Below are 19,425 nucleotides of genomic sequence, written 5' to 3' on the forward strand. Positions count from 1 at the left end.
TAAGTGGAAAGAGCTTGGAACTAGAGGAAAGGGCGAAGGATTGAGAAAGAGGGAAAGGGAGTGAGGACCTGGTATTTGTCAACTGCCTGCAATTTGCCAGGCAAATTTTTAAATATACATTTTGATTTGGTTTTAAAGCAATACTATCAGATGAGTGTTATTGTCCCCACTTTACAGATAAGAAAATTTCAGGCCCAGAAACATTAAGTAACTTGACAAAAGTGATACACTAATAAATAGTAGGAGAGGGCAACATTATTATTCTGTCTTCTGTTCTTACCTATTTTCTTATGTTTCTGTATTGATTCATTTCTAATATTATATTTGGAGAAACAAAATGATGTTACAGGTAGGAAAACAACAGAATGATGGCAAAGTGGCAGGCATGGTTAGAATTGTCTACTGGTCTTTCCTCACTGGAGGATTACACACTTGGCCTTACAAAACATGCCACAAGATGGCAGCATCTTACTCATTGTTTGGGGGCCGCTCATGCTCCGTGGCAGCTGTTTCAGCATAAAAATATTGAATAAAAAGTAATTTATCAGTTATAGTCCATATTTAGAAATTGACCCATCTTAAACCAGAGATACTTGTCAAGAAATAGAGTAAAAGTCCCTAAGTTCACAGAAATACATCCATTCATAGGCATTGGGATCTTGACATGTTGCCTCCAGGTAAGCAAGATAAAAGAAACCATTTTCAATGCTTTATAGGAGTTATGCAAAATGGTAGAATGTAATGGTCAAGTTTCCATTTGGGACATCAGAGAGATCTGCATTAAAATACTAGCTCTGACACTTAGCCACATGGTGTTCTGCAAATGAATATCTTTCTAAACTTAATTCTTCATCTGTAAAATTCCTTCCCCTTAGATTTATTGATTATTAATGTGATTAATAATGTGATTATTAAATATCACATTAGGAGCTCTTTGGTGAAGTGCCTGACACTTACCACTCAATAAATAGTAGCCATTATCTGACATATACATATTTATTTTCCTGAGGAAGATTCTCCGTGACCTAACATCTGTGCCAATCTTCCTCTACTTTTATGTGGGTCACCGTCACAGCATGGGCACTGACGAGTGGTGTAGGTCCATACCTAGGAACCAAACCTGGGCCGCTGAAGCAGAGTGCACCAAATTTAACCCCTAGGCCATGGGCCCAGCCCCAATAATTATTTATTGTTGTTTTCTCTTTATCTTCTTAATGTTAGAACTATAAACACCTTAGAAATTATCTAGTGTAATGGTTCTCAACCTTCATGCACTTTGGAATCACCTGGGGAGCTTTAAAAAATCTGCTTTCTGTAAGCTGGAGGCATCACATTTCCTGACTTGAAAATGTATTACAAAGCTACAGTAATTAGAACAGTATGGTACTGGCATAAAGATAGACAGGTAGATCAATGAAACAGATTAGAGAGCCTGGAAGTAAACCCATGCATATATGGTCAACTTATCTTTGGCAAGAATGCCAAGAATATACAATGCAGAAAGGACAGTCTCTTCAACAAATGGTATTGGGAAAACTGGATATTCACATGCGAAAGAATGAAATTGGACCCTTATCTTACACCATACACAACGATCAACTCAAAATGGATTAAAGACTTAAACACAAGCCCTAAAACTGTAAAACTCCTAGAAGAAAACATAGGGGAAAACCTTCTTGACATTGGTCTTGGCAATGATTTCTTGGATATGACTCCAAAAGCATAGGCAACAAAAGCAAAAATAGACAAGTGGGACTATATCAAATTTAAAAGCTTCTGCACAGCAAAGGAAACAATCAAAAGAATGAAAAGGCAGTCTATGGAAGGGGAGAAAATATTTGCAAACCATTTATCTGATAAGGGGTTAATATGCAAAATATACACAAAGCTCCTACAACTTGATAGTGAAAAACCCAAATAACCCAATTAAAGACTGGGCAATATTTGAAAAGACATTTCTCCAAAGAAGACATGCATATGGCCAACAGGTATAAGAAAAAGTGCTCATCTTCACTAATCATCAGGGAAATGCAAATCAAAACCACAAAGAGATATCACCTCACATCTGTTAGGATGGCTGTTATCAAAACAAACAAAAGATAAGAGTTGGTGAGGTTGTGGAGACATTGGAATACTTGTACACTGGTGGTGGGAATGTAAAATGATTCAGCCACTATGGGAAAAAGTATGGAGGTTCCTCAAAAAATTAAAACTAGAACTACCGTATGATCCAGCAATTCCACTTCTAGGTATATATCCAAAAGAATTGAAATCAAGATCTCAAAGAGATATATGCACTTGCATGTTCATTGCAGCATTAGTCACAATAGCCAAGATATGGAAACAACCCAAATGTCCATCAACAGACGAATGGATAAAGGAAATGTGGTATATACTCACAATGGAATATTATTCAGCCTTAAAAAAAGGAGGAAATCCTACCATTTGTGACAACATGGATGAACCTGGAGGAGATTATTCTAAGTGAAATAAGCCAGTCTCAGAAGGACAAACACTGTGTAATACCCCTTGTATGAGGAATCTGAAATAGTTAAACTCATAGAAGCAGAGAATAGAATAGTGGCTGCCAGTGGCTGGGGAGCAGGGGAAATGGGGAGTTGTTGTTCAATGGGTATAAAGTTTCAGTTGTGCCAGATGAGTAAATCCTGGAGACGTGTTGTACAACATAGTGCCTGTAGTTAACAGCACAGTATTGGGCATTTAAAAGTGTTAAGAGGGTAGATCTCATGTTAAGTGTTCTTACCACATAGACAAAAAATGGGGCACAAGGAAACTTTTGGAGGTGATGGATATGTTTATTACCTTAATTGTGGTGATAATATCATGAGTGTATGCATATGTCCAAACTCATCAAATTTTATACATTAAACATGTGCCCCTTTTTTTGTTTATCAATTATATTTCAATAAAGCCATTTGTGTGTGTGTGTGAGGAAGATTGGCCCTTAGGTAACATCTGTTGCCAATCTTCCTCTTTTTGCTTGAGGAAGATTGTCACTGAGCCAACATCTGTGCCAGTCTTCCTGTATTTTGTTTGTGGGATGTTAGCACAGCATGGCTTGATGAGTGTTGTGTAGGTCTGCGCCTGGGATCCAAGCCCATGAACCCTGGGCCACTGAAATGGAGTGTGCATACTTAACCACTATGCCACCAGGCTGGCTCCCCAATAAAGCCTTTTTAAAAAAAAATGTCTGCTGTCTGGAGTCCCAGCCCCAGAAGTTCTGATTTAGTTGGCCTGGGGTGCAGCATGGTCATTAGAATTTTTTAAAGCACTCTCGCTGATTCCAATAGGCAGCCAGGATAGAGAACTACTTCTCTAGATCAACGTCCTCACTGTACAGATAGAATAGAGAGGCTCAAAGAAAGTGGAAGTGACTTGTCTGCTGAAATGACATTAAGAACTCAAACCAAGATCTCCTGACTCCTAGTCCTGGGCTCTCTCTAGCACACAACGCCGCCTTAGGCTCACTTCCTATGCTTCCACACACTCTGCCCGAGTCAAACTGTCTCGCAATTTATTCCCTGAACACACCAGGTCCACCCCGTGTCAAATCCGCAGCAATACAAGCTGCCGTTGGAGTGCCTATTGTGTGCCAAACACTGAGCAAGCCGTGTTACACATGCTAACTCTAATCTATACAACAAGCTTTCAGGGAAGCATCAGTATCCATGGTGTAAGGGGGGAAGCTGCTGTTCAGAGACTCTAAGAGATGAGCTGTAGTCACAGCTAGTGAGGAGAAGTGAGAATCTGACATAGATCTGTTGACTCCCAAGTCCAGGGTCTTTTGCTGCCTTCAGTGCTGTCCATTCCCACTCCACCTTCTGCTTCCTGGGTTACTTCTCCATCAAGAACCAGCTCTGGTTTCACTCTTTCCCTAAAAACCCCTCCACCGCAGACCACAGGTATCTTTTTATCAACTCAGTTTTCATGGCACTAATCACCCACATCAGCTGTTTGGTCAGGGTCTACCTCTGATGGTAATTTATTTTGTCATGTATAGGACCTCTTTCCTTCTCCATGAGGCTGGAAAGGAGTGCATCTTCCTCTAACTGTGTGAATCTATCCTGGTCCTGTAGCCATGTCAAGATATGGTGATATTGCAAGATCGGAACAATCTTTTGTGACACTCCTCCCCTGGGAAAATCTGGGAGAAAGGGAACACCTATAGGCTCAAGTGAGGTAGAAAGAAGCTCAGGGTTAAATTTGTAGTAATATTCTTTTCTACAAGTAAGCCCCCAGATGTCAGTAGAAAGCCTAGTTTTGTTTTTTGCTTTGTTTTTTTAATTGAAGTATAATTGACATACATTATATTAGTTTCAGGTGTACAACATAATGATTCAACATTTGTATACATTGCAAAATGATCACTACAATAAGTATAGTTACCATCTTTTACTATACAAAGTTACAAAAAAATTTTTTTCTTGTTTTGGGAACTTTTGAGATTTACTTTCTTAACGTCTTTCAACTTCGCAATACAGTATTATTGACATTACATCCCCATGACTTATTTATTTATGTACCTCTTGATATCCTTCACCCATTTCTCTGAGCCTCCCCAACCCATTCCCCTCTGGCAACCACACATCTGTTCTCTGTATCTATGAGATTTGTTTTGTTTCATTTGTTTATTTTGTTTTTTAGATTCCACATATAAGTGAAATCATATGTTATTTGTCTTTCTCTCTCTGACTCATTTCACCTAGTATAATATCCTTAGATCCATCCATGTTGTCACAAATGGCAAGATTTCATCCTTTTTTGTGGCCGAGTAGTATTCCGTTGTATGTATATACCACATCTTCTTTATCCATTCATCCATTGACTTAGCTCTTTTCCATATCTTGGCTGTTGTAAATAACGCTGCAATGAATATAGGGGTGTATGTATCTTTTCAAATTAGTTTCATTTTCTTCAGATAAATACCCAGAAGTGGAATTTCTGGATCATATGGTAGTTCTAGTTTTAATTTTTTGAGGAACCTCCATACTGTTTTCCATAGTGGCTGCACCAATTTACAGTTCCACCAATAGTGCACAAGTCTTCCCTTTTCTCCACTTCCTTGCCAGCATTTGTTATTTACTGTCTTTTTGATAATAGCCATTCTGAGAGGTGTGAGGTGATATCTCATTGTGGTTTTGACTTGTATTTCCCTGATGATTAATGGTATTGAGCATCTTTTCATGTGCCTGTTGCCATCTGTATCTCTTCTTTGGACAAACGTCTTTTCAGATCTTCCGCCAATTTTTTACTCAGATTGTTTTTTTGTTGTTATTGAGTTGTGTGTGTTCTCTCTAAATTTAGGATATTAACCCCTTATTGGAGATATGATTTGCAAGTATCTTCTCCCATTCAGTAGGTTGCCTTTTCATTTTGTTGATGGTTTTCTTGGCTGTGAGAAACTTTTTAGTATGATGCAGTCCCACATTTATTTTTGCTTTTGTTGTCTTTGCTTTTGGAGTCGTATCCAAAAGATTATAACCAAGACTGATGTCAAGGACCTTACTCCCTGTGTTTTCTTCTAGGAGTTTCATGTTTCAGGTTTTACATTCAAGTCTTTAATACATGTTGAGTTGATTTTTGTGTATAGTGTAAGATGGTGGTCTGGTTTCATTCTTTTGCGTGTGGCTGTCCAGTTTTTCAAACACCATGTATTAAGGAGACTGTCCATTCTCCATTGTATATTCTTGGCTCCTTTGTCATAAATTAATTGGCCACATATGTGTCGGTTTATTTCTGGGTGCTCTATTCTGTTCTATCGATATTTGTGTCTGTTTTTATGCCAATACCACACTGTTTTGATTACTATACTTTTATAATTTGGTTGAAATCAGGGAGCATGATGCCTCCAGATTTGTTCTTTCTCAAGATTGCTTTGGCTATTCAGGGTATTTTTTGGTTCTATACAAATTTTAGAATTGTTTGCTCTAATTCTATGAAAAATACCATTGGAATTTTTATAGAGATTGCATTGAATCTGTAGATTGTTTTGGGTAATATGGACATTTTAACATATTAATTCTTCCAATCTATGAGCACAGAGTATCTTAGAAAGCCTAGTTTTGAGAGCATGAGTGTCTCAAATAAAATAAAAATCTCAGGCTGGAAGGAGTTTTTCTTAATCATCGATCCAAAACAAGAATTTCCTCTCCAGCATAACAACGACCATAGCAACATTCCTCCCACCCCAGGGGCTGGTGATGGGGAACCTACTGTTTCTGAGGCAGCCTCTTCCATGTTTGGACAGCTTCATTAGAATGTTGTACTTGATTTAATGTGAAACTCTGACTCCTTGTAGCTTCCACCTACTCCACAAGGAAATTAAGTGGAAACAGCCCATGCGCTGCATCCAGACCTGGGCACATGAGAGGCCTGTTATGACTGAGTCAGGTCCTCCACACAAGATTGATTACTCTAGGATGTATCAGCGCCTCCCTTCTGGCCTAAGCATTGTCCACCCTCAGAGCATCAGGGAAGGAGGAAAGTGAGCAACATACCTCTGGCAGAGTGCTGTCTTCTCAGATCCAGAGATGAAGAGGGTGACTCTTTCCAGCAGAGTCCGAAGACCTGGAGAGTGTGTCTTGCTCAGAGAAGCCCCCTTTCACTTCTGTTCTTACGAAGTGCTCCTCCAATAGCCTGGTCTTTGCTTGGCTGAACTCACTTTCTCTGCTCAAAAAGTACAGAGGGATTACCACTGTACTTCCTGGTCCTGGTTGTATTCTTTAGAAATATATAGAACAAATCCAATGTCTCTTCCTCTAGGGATATGAAGACAGAGATTAAGCTAGCCAGCCAGCCATTCATCCCTCCATTAAACATATCTTTACTGGGAGTCTACCATATGCCAGACACTGACTCTCCTAGTAGGCAGTCAATAAGTGGCAAATTGTATTATTAACAACCTGATGATTGACTCCTTCACAGCTAGGTCCACTTTTATATGATGGATTTCTGAAAAGGGAATGGAGAGAGAAGGGAACTAGCATTTACTGAACCTGAACTGCCTACCACGCAAGGTGTTAGGGGCTTGCTTTAAAGGCCTTATATTGTTTAAGCCTTACCACCATCTTATGAGGTGGGTTATCTACATCTCCATTTTACAAAGGAGGAAGCTGAGGCTTAGAGAACTTAAATAACTTGACCAAGAACCTACAGCTACTGGCGCAGCGGTTAAGTTCACATGTTCTGCTTCTCGCTGGCTCGGGGTTCTCCGGTTCAGATCCCGGGTGCCAACATGGCATCACTTGGCAAAAGCCATGCTGTGGTAGGCGTCCCATATATAAAGTAGAGGAAGATGGACATGGATGTTAGCTCAGGGCCAGTCTTCCTCAGCAAAAAGAGGAGGATTGGCAGCAGCTAGCTCAGGGCTGGTCTTCCTAAAAAAAAAAAAAAAAAACAAACCCTACAGCTAGTAAGTGGGAGAACTGAGTCTGAATACAGACCTCCCCACTGCAAAGCTCCCGCACCGTGGGCCTTGCACGGGACTCACCAGAATAGCTGCAGGGTCCTCATGGTCCCTTCATGCCACTGTGTGTGAAATGAATCCTGCTGTAAATTAAATTTTCTTTTCAAGCTTTCAAACCCAAACCCCTTCTTTTCTTTTATTTTTTTAAGCTTACAAAGTGATTTCTTTGTTGTTGTTTTCCATAGAAGTTAACTTTCGTGTCAATGCTTTTCCATTATAAATTTGGACACACAACAGAGCATGTGAAAATCCATAGCAGTAATTTGGGCATTCATCAGTTTGTTTTTCCACTGGAATTAGTTCGTTGATCATATTTATTTTATTTGATAAATTGCTGTGATAATAGCAAAGAAAATTTTCCAGAAAATAAAAAAGATTACTCTAAATCTTGTATCTTGATACAACCATTTCCATTCTAATCCACACCCATATGTGTGTGTGTGTGGGGGGGGGGGTTCAATTATAAATTCTTAATAAATCTAGGCTATTAGTATAATTCCAAATGTTTTATATTTTTAATTTTTCACTCAGCATTATTTAAGGATTATTTACCCATGTTTCTATGTAGTTTTCCTAATAACCACATTTAACAGCCGCCTAATAATTTGTCAATTTTCATCATCTTTTAAGGCCTTTAGAGATGAAGTTCAGGGATTACTGACAAGCAATATTGTCTTCCTCTTTAATTCATTATTTAAAGAGTCTGCTTAAGCATGGTTTTACCTCTTTTTGTAGTATCCATTCAATGTGTTACAGCCTCAAGAGGGCAGAGAAAATATTTTTCTAGTAAGCAGGACATTTTCTTTTGGTTTTAGAGGTATTTTGGTCAAGATCAGATTTGTAATATTGGTATCTCAGGATAGTGGCCATGAGTTTAATTGGTGTTTCTTTCTTCTCAAATCCTCAGTGTCGTGATTGATGCTCCTGCTGACTGAAGCCCTCAGTCGAAGCTTCTGAAAACCTATTTAGGCTTCCGTTTGTCAGCTACTCATCAGAGCTTTGCTTTGTGGATGCAGGATCTTCTTGGTAACTGCTTCTTGTTCTTTCAGTGCCTACTATTCCTGGCAGCAAGTCAAGCATGGAGACCACTGTTCGTTCGTTTATTTTTGGTTCGTGTGTTTGTTGTGCGTGTGTGCACCCGCACATGCGCATGCAGGCATGCAATCTTAACTGAGGTTCTTCCTGCAATCTCCTTTCCTCTTCTTCAGCTTACAGGTAGCCAGAGACATCAGGAGAGAGAAACTGGAATGTGATCAAGGTTAGAGTTTTTTTCCAGCCAATACCATAGGGTCCTGATTATCTCTAAGCCTTGTGCTTGGCTGTATTCCCAGACCCAGGATAGATGGGGGAGCTACTATGGGGCACTTTTTTGATGGTCCCCAGAGGCCTAGAAGGCCTGCTGAAGGGGTGAGCGTGTCCAGTTCTGCTTCTTGATCTGCAGATGAATTTTCTCTTGGCTTTGGCTAGGAGTTTAAATAGGAGAGAAGACAAAACACTGGATATGTTCATACAAACACGCCTCGTCAAAATAGAAGAAATATTAAGAAATTTCAAACAAATGACAGAATGTTTCCTTTTATCTTAAAACAAGCAGGATTCTTCTCTAGGCTGACTCATGCTGAAGACTTCAGCCAAATGGAACAGCAGTAGGCTGTTCATATTTATGGACTTAACATTTAAGGTTTTGACCATTCCTGAGTGAAAGGCAGTCATGCATCATTTTGCTGAGACCTAAATTTGAATGCTATGCACTAGGATTCAGGCATGAAGAAGCAAGTCACTTCATTGGTAAGTCAGCCTGTCTGATGGTCCGTCCTTCCTATCATGTGATGGCTTTGTAGCTCTATACTCAGCATTATGTGTGCACTTAGTGCAGCAAATTATATGATATAATGGTATATGCCTATTGGGGGTTCCCAAAGTTTTTGGATGTAACCCTCAAAACTGTCAAGGTCTATCATTCTACATTTATACTCAGTTATTTCCTGCCTCTGTGCCTTTGGTTTTATTCTTATAATCTGCCTGTCCTTCCCCAACAGCCAACTATTAAAATTATGTTGAACAAATGTATTGCCACTCTCAATGAAGTTTTTCCTGACTACTTTCCACTAACATAATCTCTCCCTACTTTGATCTTCTTAGAATTTTTTTTGTACCTCTTTATAGTACAAATAAAATTAGTACTTTTTAAATTTTATATGACTTTGTATAATAATCATCTGTGTACTTTATCATATTCCTGCCTCTGAGATTATATCATCTGCAGGGTACATCTGGGTCTTATTCATCTGAGAAGCTTGCCTCCAGCAACTGTCCACCTTCCACAAAGCCCAGCACATTGCTCTCCACATGACAGGGGTCAGTAGATATTTGTTGTGCTGAATGGGTTAAAGGCTGGTTCTGTCGTAGCAAAGTAAATAGACATCTTGTGGATGAGAGTTTCTGCTGGATGTTACTAGTACTTTTGATAGCCACTAATAAACAAAACCAGATTGCTGTTTTCTTTGGATAATGTGACCTGGGGAAGTATGTGAGCTCTGTAACTGCCCTAATATTAATATTTAAGATCTTTTTCATCTTCTAATTTGATAGTTTTCTACCTGGTCCAGCTCTAACTTTCTCAAATCTGATCATTATTCATGTTGTTACAGTGTCCTCCTTTTTATTCCCTTTCTCATTACATCATGTTGAAAGCTTGGAAAAATAGGACACATGCTCTAAAGATCCTATTGGCTCAAATAGCCCAAATGGAGAGTTGATTTTTTTAAATAGTCTGTCTCCTATTCAACTTAGCAATTTAGCAACTGTGTCTTAGTCCAAATGCTCTAGATTATAGAGCCTGGGGTCAAGATTAAGGTGCTGATTCTTTTTTGGGGGGAAGAGGTACAAGTTTGGGAAGGGAAAAGTGAAGAAAAAGGCAAGTCAGGCAATATAGCATGATGTGTTACCAGGCTGGCCCTGCTTCCAAGAAGCCATGACGAGAAACAGCAGGCGACTTAGCAGGTAGACTCCTTGAGCCACGGGAGTTCTCTGTCATGGCCACAGGGAGGAATCACAACCTTGGAATCGTCTGTGGGAAGGGAAAATGAGAAAAATGCATCAGGCTACCTCACTTCCGTCTCCCATTTCCCATTTGTCAAGGTTTACCACACAAGAAGATAACTCTCCTGTACTTCTACTGCTCAACGTCTATGGTGCATCGTCTGGTCCATTGACACCAGCTCCAGAAGCAAGATTTTATGCCCTGTGGCATTTCATCCTATCTGATAGAGGAGGAGCAAACCAGCGCAGATGGGAGGGTGTGCAGATGGTGCAGTTCTGGGGCTTCAGTTCTGACTCCAGGGAACTCAGCAGAGGCAGAGAGCAGTGCAGGAGGCGAGTGGTGCCTTTGGAAAGAAGGAAGCAGTCGAGGGAAGTAAGGTTGTGTGCCACACACAGCCCAGTCAGATTTCATCCGCACCTTTCTACTGCTGGGCTTTGGTGGAGGTCCTCAATGAGGTTTTGACAAATCCAGAGGGTACTTTCTAGTCCTTATGTTATGGGCAGCTTTGCCCCATTTGATGCCTGTGACCACTCTCTCCCTAAAACTCTGTTCTCCTCTTGTTCTCCTGATTAACAGAATAGGTTCTGTTCCTGCTTCTCTCACTTTGTCTTCTTAGGGCCTTCTTCCTTCTCTCATCTCTTAAAATTAGATATTTTTTGTGGTTCCATTTTTAGCCTTCTTCCTGTGTTCTCACTCTCCACACTTAGCTGTCTGTCTCCTATGCACTGATAATTACCAAATTGATATCTGCAGCCCAAATCTCTCTGCTCCAGATCCATGTACAGAATGGCTTACCTGTCTCTACCTGGGTCTCCCACTCAGGGCATCCAACTCAAGCTCCCTAAAGTTGATCTCATCCTCTATCCTCCTCCCAGCTCCCAGAAAACCTGCTTTTCTCCCTGTGGCCCTGTCTTTGTAAATGTCACCAAACCAAGACCATGGCAGTTCTCCTGAATTCCTTTCTTTCCTTCATATCTCATATCCAATAAGTCACTATTGATCTTCCCTCCTAAATATCTCCTAGATCCAGGCACCTTCTCTGTTTCCACTGCCATAGTTTTATTTCAGAGTTGTAATCACTTCCTGTGTTCTCTCTGCCTTTGACCTTGCCTCCTCTCAGTCCATTTTCCAAACTAAACCTGCAGTTATATTTTTAAAATGCAAATCGCTATGACCAAATATGGTTTATCCCATGGATATAAGAAAAGTTCAATGTTAAAAGTACATTTTTACATAATTTATGACATCAGGGTATCAAGGAGAAAAATCATCTGATCATTTAACAAAATGCTAAAGATATTTGATAAAAATCAACATACATATTTGATTTGAGAAAAACTTAATTAACACATCAATGTGTTGAGAATATTGATCTCAAACTAACAGCCAATATTATACTTAGCAATAAGACATTAGAAGCGTTTCCATAACAGTTAAGAATTTGACTATTACCATTATGTAACATTATTCTGGAAGTGCTAATCAATGCAATAATGATAAAAAGAAATGAGGGAGGTGTAACTATTTGGTAGGAAGAGACAAAATTATCATTATTTGAAGGTTATATGATTGCTTGAAAAACTATTAGAACTAATAAGATAGTTCAGAAAGTTCGGCATTTATGACAAATATTTAAAAATTAATAGCTTTCTTATGTATCAGCAATAAAAAAAAAGGTAATGAAAAAAGAACCAACACATTATGGCAATCAAAAAAATCAGAGAACTGAGGAATAAACAATGATAAATATGCAAATCTACAAAACTTTATCATGGAAATTAAAAGATTTGACTAAAGGGAGAGACAGTCTACCTTATGGTATTGGAAGATTTAATATTGTAAAGGTATTAATTTTCCTCAGGCTAAGCCTATAAATTTAACAAAACTCTAATAAAAATACTTGGAACTTTTTTCAGAATGAGGAAGAAATCTATTTTAAAGTTTATGTAGAAAAATAAACAAATGAAGAAAGTCAAGCACACTTTTAGGAGGAATAGTACTGAAAAAGCCTTTTCCTACCAGACATTAAAATGAACCAGCAAGATACAATATGTAATTAAAACATTACTGTACTAGGTCAAAAATAGGCAGTTCAGAAGTATATCCAAGTACACATAAAAATTTAGTATATAATAAAGCTGGTGCCTCATATCAGTGGACAGTGTTAAGGTAACAGTCTGACCATTAAAACAAATCCAAACTCACCCAGTACACTAAGATAAATTCCAGAAGAATTAAAAATTCTAATGTAAGTAGAAGAAAATTTAGGTGAATATTCACAAAACTTTGGAGTAAGGAATGACTTTCTAAATTTGAAACTAAAAGCTAAAAGCGTAAAGGATGATAGATGTGGTTATATAAAAATGTAAAACTTTTATATAGCAAAATTCACCATAAGCTAAGCTAAAAGATAAACGACATTGGAGGAAAATATTCTTAACTAAAGATTCGTATCCTAACGTTCAAAAGACCTTCTTCATATCAATAAATGAAAAATAAAAATATACAATTGACCAGAAAAGGTATTTTATGCAAGAAAAACCAAGTGGACAATAAATATGAAAAAACCTCAATTTCACTATTAGTTAAAAAAAAAAATGCAGGACGAGTGATGTCAGCATCATGGCAGAGTGAGCTCTTCCCTTAGACTTTTCCTCCTAAGATACAATGCAAAAGCTCCTCATAAACCAACAGAGGGCATTCACCCAACACAAAGATGTCTGAGAAATCCATACAGCCATACATATGAAGGTCGAGGTGCTGGACCCTCTGGGAGGCAATGGAAGGAGGTAAGGGGATCTCCTCTCCCTTGCCGAACAGCAGCAACCTAGGGCATGGGACTGCACACAGCTCTGAGAGGAAGGGTGGAGGGGGAAGCCCCCTACAGGAATACCTTCACTCTTGGAGTTGCCTCCCATCCTGTGGGAAAGTTGCACACCAAGGAGGCTAAGCAACCACAGGGGCATCTTCACCAAGCCGAGCACCCCAGGAGGGCAGACAGCGAGTGCAGAATGGGAGCACTCTTGGATTCCACACATGAAACAAAGTGCCCCACCCCTGGCCTGACACAGCAGTTTAGCTGGTCGTCCAGAGCAAAGGATCCCTTCCAGAGTGCCTGTGCCTATGTTTGTAAAGCAGCAACAGTGAGCAGGTAATCACAGATGAGCCCTGCCAGCATAGCTTCCAAAAGACAGGCACAGCTGCCAGAGATTGTGGTGGGCTCAGAATACACAGCTCCTGCTCCTCGCCCCCCCCCCCACCCCCTGCAGTGGCAGTAGGTGGAATCTGTGACCAGATACTACCACTATGCAAAGGCAACAAATCCACCCTGCCAAATAGTGTGAAGAGGTGTAGTAACAATCCAGACCAGAAGGAAAATGACAAGCACCCAGAAAGAAATCCTGAAGGCACAGAAATTTACAATCTAAATGACAGAGAATTCAAAATACCTATCATAAAAAGCTCAACAAGTTAGAAGAAAACTCAGAAAGACATTTCAATGAAATCAAGAATAAAATTAATGAACAGAGGCAATTCTTCACAAAAGAAATTGAAACCATAAAAATAATCAATCAGAAATGTTGAAGATGAAAAACACAATGAATGAGATAAAGAAAACTCTGGAGTCATTAAATAGAGCTGATATGGAGGACAGAATTAGCAATTTAGAGGACATAAATATAGAAATGCTTTAGATGGAGGAGGAGAGAGAACTAAGACTAAAAAGAAATTAAGAAATTCTCCAAGAAATATCTGACTCAATTAGAAAATGCAACATAAGGATTATAGGTATTCCAGAGGGAGAAAGGAGCAGAGAGCTTGTTCAAAGAAATAATAGCTGAGAACTTCTGAAACCTGGGGAAGGAGCTGGAATTACTAGTAAAAGAAGCTAATAGAAATCCTAATTACATCAGTGTAAAAAGACTTTTCTCTAAGGCATATATTTGTAAAACTGGCAAAATCAACAACAAAGAAAAAATATTAAGGGCAGCAAGGCAGAAGAAAATAACCCACAAAGGAACCCTTATCAGGCTTTCAACAGATTTCTCAGCAGAAAACTTACAGGCTAGGAGAAAGTGGAATGATACATTAAAAATTCTGAAAGACAAATCTTTCAGCCAGGAATATTCTATCCAGCAAAAATATCCTTCAGATATGATGGAGAAATAAAAACTCCCAGATAAACAAAAGCTGAGGGAGTTCATTGCCACAAGACCTCCCCCCCCACACACACACACAAGAAATGCTCAAGAAGGCCATCATACCACAAAAAAAAAGAAAGAAAGAAAGGGCTTACAAAGCCATAAGAAAAGAGATAAATAGGCAGACAAAATCAGAAAATTGCAGCTCTCTATCAGAATAGGTTAGCTAACAATTATAACATTAAATGTAAAGGGAAGGAAAACATGAAAAATGACCATAATCACTTCATTTTAACCACAAACTCACAACACAAAATGGAATAAGTTATAACAACAATAATTTAGATGCAGATGAGGAAATTGCTGGGAACTGCTTAGACTAAAAACATAAGAGGCTATCAGAAAATGGCTATCAGACTGTCTCATCTACAAGATCTTTTATACAAACCTCATGGTAACCACTAAACAAAAAATCAGAATAGAGACACAAATGATAAATAAAGAGAAAACCATCATAAAGAACCACCAATCTGAAAGAGCAGTCTGAAATACATGGGATGAGAAACAAAGGAAATACAGAACAACTGGAAAACAAGTGATAAAATGGCTATAGTGAGCCCTCATATATCACTAATCACTCTAAATGTAAATGGATTGAATTCTCCAATCAAAAGACACAGAGTGCCTGGATGGATTAAGAAACAAGACCCAAAAATATGCTGCCTCCAGTGAACACATCTCAGTGCTAAAGACAAACGCAGGCTCAGAGTGAAGGGATGGAAGACAATATTCCAAGCTAATGGCAAACAAAAGAAAGCAGGTGTCACCATACTTACATGAGACAAAGTAGATTTCAAGATAAAAAAGGGAATGAGAGACAAAGAGGGGCAGTATATTATGATAAAAGGGACACTACACCAAGAGGATATAACGCTTATAAATATATACGCACCTAGCACAGGAGCACCAAAGTACATAAAGCACCTATTAATAGACCTAAAAGAAGATATTAACAGCAACACATTAATCTTAGGGGACCCTAAAACCCCACTTACATCAATGGGTAGATCATCCACACAGAAAGTAGACAAGGAAATAGTGGAATTAAATGAAAAACTAGACTAGATGGACACAATAGATACATACATAGAACACTCCATCCCAAAACAGCAGATTACACTTTCTTCAATGGATCATTGAAGAAATTAAAGGAGAAATCAAAAAATGTCTAGAGGCAAATGAAAATGAAAATACACCATAACAACTCATATGGGATATAGAAAAAGTGGTTCTAAGAGGGAAATTCATAGCAGTACAGGCCCACCTTAACAATCAAGAAAAATCTCAAATAAGCAATCTTAAACTACACCTAACAGAACTACAAAAAGAACAAACAAAGCCCATAGTCAGCAGAGGAGGGAAATAATAAAAATTAGAGCAGAAATAAATGAAATAGAGACAAAAAAAAAAAAAAAAAGAGTAGAAAGGATCAATGAAACTAAGAGCTGGGTCTTTGAGAAGATCAACAAAATTGACAAACCCTTAGCCAGACTCACTAAGAAGAAAAGAGAGAAGACTCAAATAAATAAAATAAGAATTGAAGGAGGAGAAATTACAACAGATACCACAGAAATACAAAGGATTATAAGAGAATACTATGAAAATCTATATGCCAATAAATTGGACAATCTAGGAGAAATGGATAAATTCTTAGACTGATACAATCTCCCAAAACTGAATCAATAAGAAATAGAGAATCTGAATAGACCAAACACAAGTAAAGAGATTGAAACAGTAATCAAAAACTTTCCCCAAAATAAAAGTCCAGGACCAGATGGCTTCCCTGGAGAATTCTACCAAACATTCAAAGAAGATTTAATACCTATCCTTCTCAAACTATTCCAAAAAATTGAAGAAGACAGAACACTTCCCGACACATTCTATGAGGCCAACATCACCCTGATCTGAAAGCTAGACAAGGACAACACAAAGAAGGAAAAGATGGCCAATATCACTGATGAACACAGATGCAAAAATTCTCAACAAAATATTGGCAAACTGAATACAGCAATACATTAAAAGGATCATACACCATGACTGAGTGGGATTTATTCCAGGATGCAGGAATGGTTCAACACCTGCAAATCAATCAGCGTGATACACCGCATTAACAAAATGAGGAATAAAAACCACATGATCTTCTCAATAAATGCAGAGAAAGCATTTGACAAGATCCAACATCCGTTTATGATAGAAACTCTCAATAAAATGGGTATAGAAGGAAAGTACCTCAACATAATAAAGGCCATATATGACAAAGCTACAGCCCACATCATACTCAGTGGGGAACAACTGAAACCCATCCCTCTGAGAACAGGAACAAGAGAAGTGTGCCCACTCTCGGCACTCTTATTCAACATAATACTGGAGGTTTTGGCCAGGGCAATTAAGCAAGAAAAAGAAGTAAAGATATCCAAACTGGCAACGAAGAAGTGAAGCTCTCATTTTTTGCAGATGACATGATTTTATATAGAGAAAACCCTAAAGAATCCATCAGAAAACTATTAGAAATAATCTACAACTACAGTGAAGTTGCAGGGTACAAAATCAACTTACAAAAATCAGTTGCATTTCTATACTCTAATAATGAACTCACAGAAAGAGAACTCAAAAATACAATCTCATTTACAATTGCAACAAAAAGACTAAAATATCTAGGAATAAATTTAACCAAGAGGTGAAAGACCTAGACAATGAAAACTATAAGACATTATTGAAAGAAGTCAGTGATGACATAAAGAAATGGAAAGATATTCTGTGCTCATGGATTAGAAGAATAAACATAGTTAAAATGTCTGTACTACCTAAAGCAATCTACAGATTCAATGCAGATTAAAACCGCAAAGAGGGGCTGGCCCTGTGGCCGAGTGGTTAAGTTTACCCGCTCTGCTTCAGCGGCCCAGGGCTTCCCCAGTTCAAATCTTGGGCAAGGACATGGCACGGCTCATCAAGCCATGCTGAGGCGGCATCCCACATGCTACAACTAGAATGACTCACAACTAAAAATACACAACTATGTACCCGGGGGGCTTTGGGAGAAAAAGGAAAAATAAAATCTTTAAAACAGAAAAACACAAAGAAAAAAATAAGGATAAATATAGGCAGTATTAACAAGAGTTTGAAGATTCATGCATTTTCAAGCATGATTAGATATATAAATTTATAGAGTCCTTCTAGAGCGTATAAAAGCCGTAAGACAGGATTTACTCCTTAGTTTAGCAATGCTATACTAGGAGTGTTAGCAAAGAAATAATATCCATAAGAATATATATATATTCTTAATAATCTTTAATATATAACATGGCACTGTCTATAATAATAAAGAATTTCAAACAACCTAAGTGTCCCCAAATAGGGGATGTATGCAGCAATTTCAAAAGATGTACAAGAATATATAAGGATAAAAAATATTTAAGGAAAAATATTTAAAATAACAAAGCAATAATGGAAATGCAGCCAGTAGGGGGAAGGAAGTTGTTAATTTGACAACCTGGCACTATAGTTCCGATAGGGAGGGACTGTTTTGATTTAGCAGAATAACTTAGAATTTCTTTGTAGTTTGGAGCAAAGCAAAAGGAGCACTGATTTGCCTTGTGCAAAAGGGGATGGGAATTGGAAATGAACACTTTAGTGTTCACAGCTAGAGGAGATTGAATTTGGAAGATGAAAAAGATAAGAAGGGAGAGAAGCTGGGCAGCTGGTGCTGCTATGGTGCCACATGCAGGGATGGCCAATGAGGATTCTCCAGTGATCAGAATGGCTAATGGACTCAAAAGAACTGCTCTCTGGTACTCAGTTTCAAGTTGTTCTCTGAGTTGTACTTCAATATAAGCCATCCTCTCTTGCCCCTAATTCTTTCCTTAAAGTTTGCTAACACATCACCTTGTTTAGGCCGTATTTGGGGGAGAGCAGGGGTTGGGGAAGTGTAGAAGGTACAATGTGCCCAGGAAGTGAAATGAGGGGTAGAGATCAAGGCAGAAAATCAGAGCAAGAGGTGATCAAAAGAAACATACTCCCAGCCCCACCTCCAAAAAAACCCCAGAACCCTCAGAGATATTGGTATGGACTTGGGTTTCATGCCACTCATAGGAAAGGGATTTGAGCAGAATTCTTTTATGTCTCAAAGGTCGCCAAGACTCCACAAGGTTGGAGGACCCTGCAAAGTACATGGGGATGGGATGGGGAAAGTCAAAGAAAACCGTTTAGAAGGATACACAGAATGCAAAAGTTACTTACGATGCTAAGATTATGAGCCGTGTTCAGTAGCCCCTCTTGCTCATCTGTGTTTTGATTCTTCTGTAATGAATCCATCTTACTTGTATAATTTTTAGAAAGAAAATTGTACTAAGGGAATAAGTAAATCCACAGAGGCAGAAAGCTGACTGGTGGTCCCCAGGGCTGGGGGATGGGGAATGAGCAGTGACTGCTCGATGGATATGGGTTTCCTTTTGGGGTGGGGAAAGTGTTTTAGAACTAGATAGAAATTGTGGTTGTACAACATTGTGAAAGTACTAAAAGCCACTGAGTTGTTCACCCTAAAATGGTTAATTTTGTGTTATATGAATTTCACCTCAATAGAGAAAAAAGAAAAAAATCTACTGAGGAAAAATTACACAACATAAATCAGACTCTGTCACTCTTCTGCTTGAAATCCTTCAGGGACATCCTGACTCGTCAGCACGGCAGACAAGGCT

The 19,425-nt window shown here is 38.6% G+C and overlaps 1 protein-coding gene across 1 annotated transcript in view; it reads right to left on the reverse strand.

Moving 5' to 3' along the window:
- AQP11 (aquaporin 11) overlaps window positions 1-19,425 on the reverse strand; it is a 69,392-nt gene that overhangs the window by 26,265 nt on the left and 23,702 nt on the right. Inside the window, exon 3 of the mRNA XM_070625814.1 lies at window positions 10,435-10,556. The gene's annotated coding sequence lies outside the window, so the exon portion shown is untranslated. The remainder of the gene's footprint in view (window positions 1-10,434; window positions 10,557-19,425) is intronic.

This window comes from Equus przewalskii, chromosome 6, assembly GCF_037783145.1.
Source record: "Equus przewalskii isolate Varuska chromosome 6, EquPr2, whole genome shotgun sequence".
Lineage (NCBI taxonomy): Eukaryota > Metazoa > Chordata > Mammalia > Perissodactyla > Equidae > Equus > Equus przewalskii.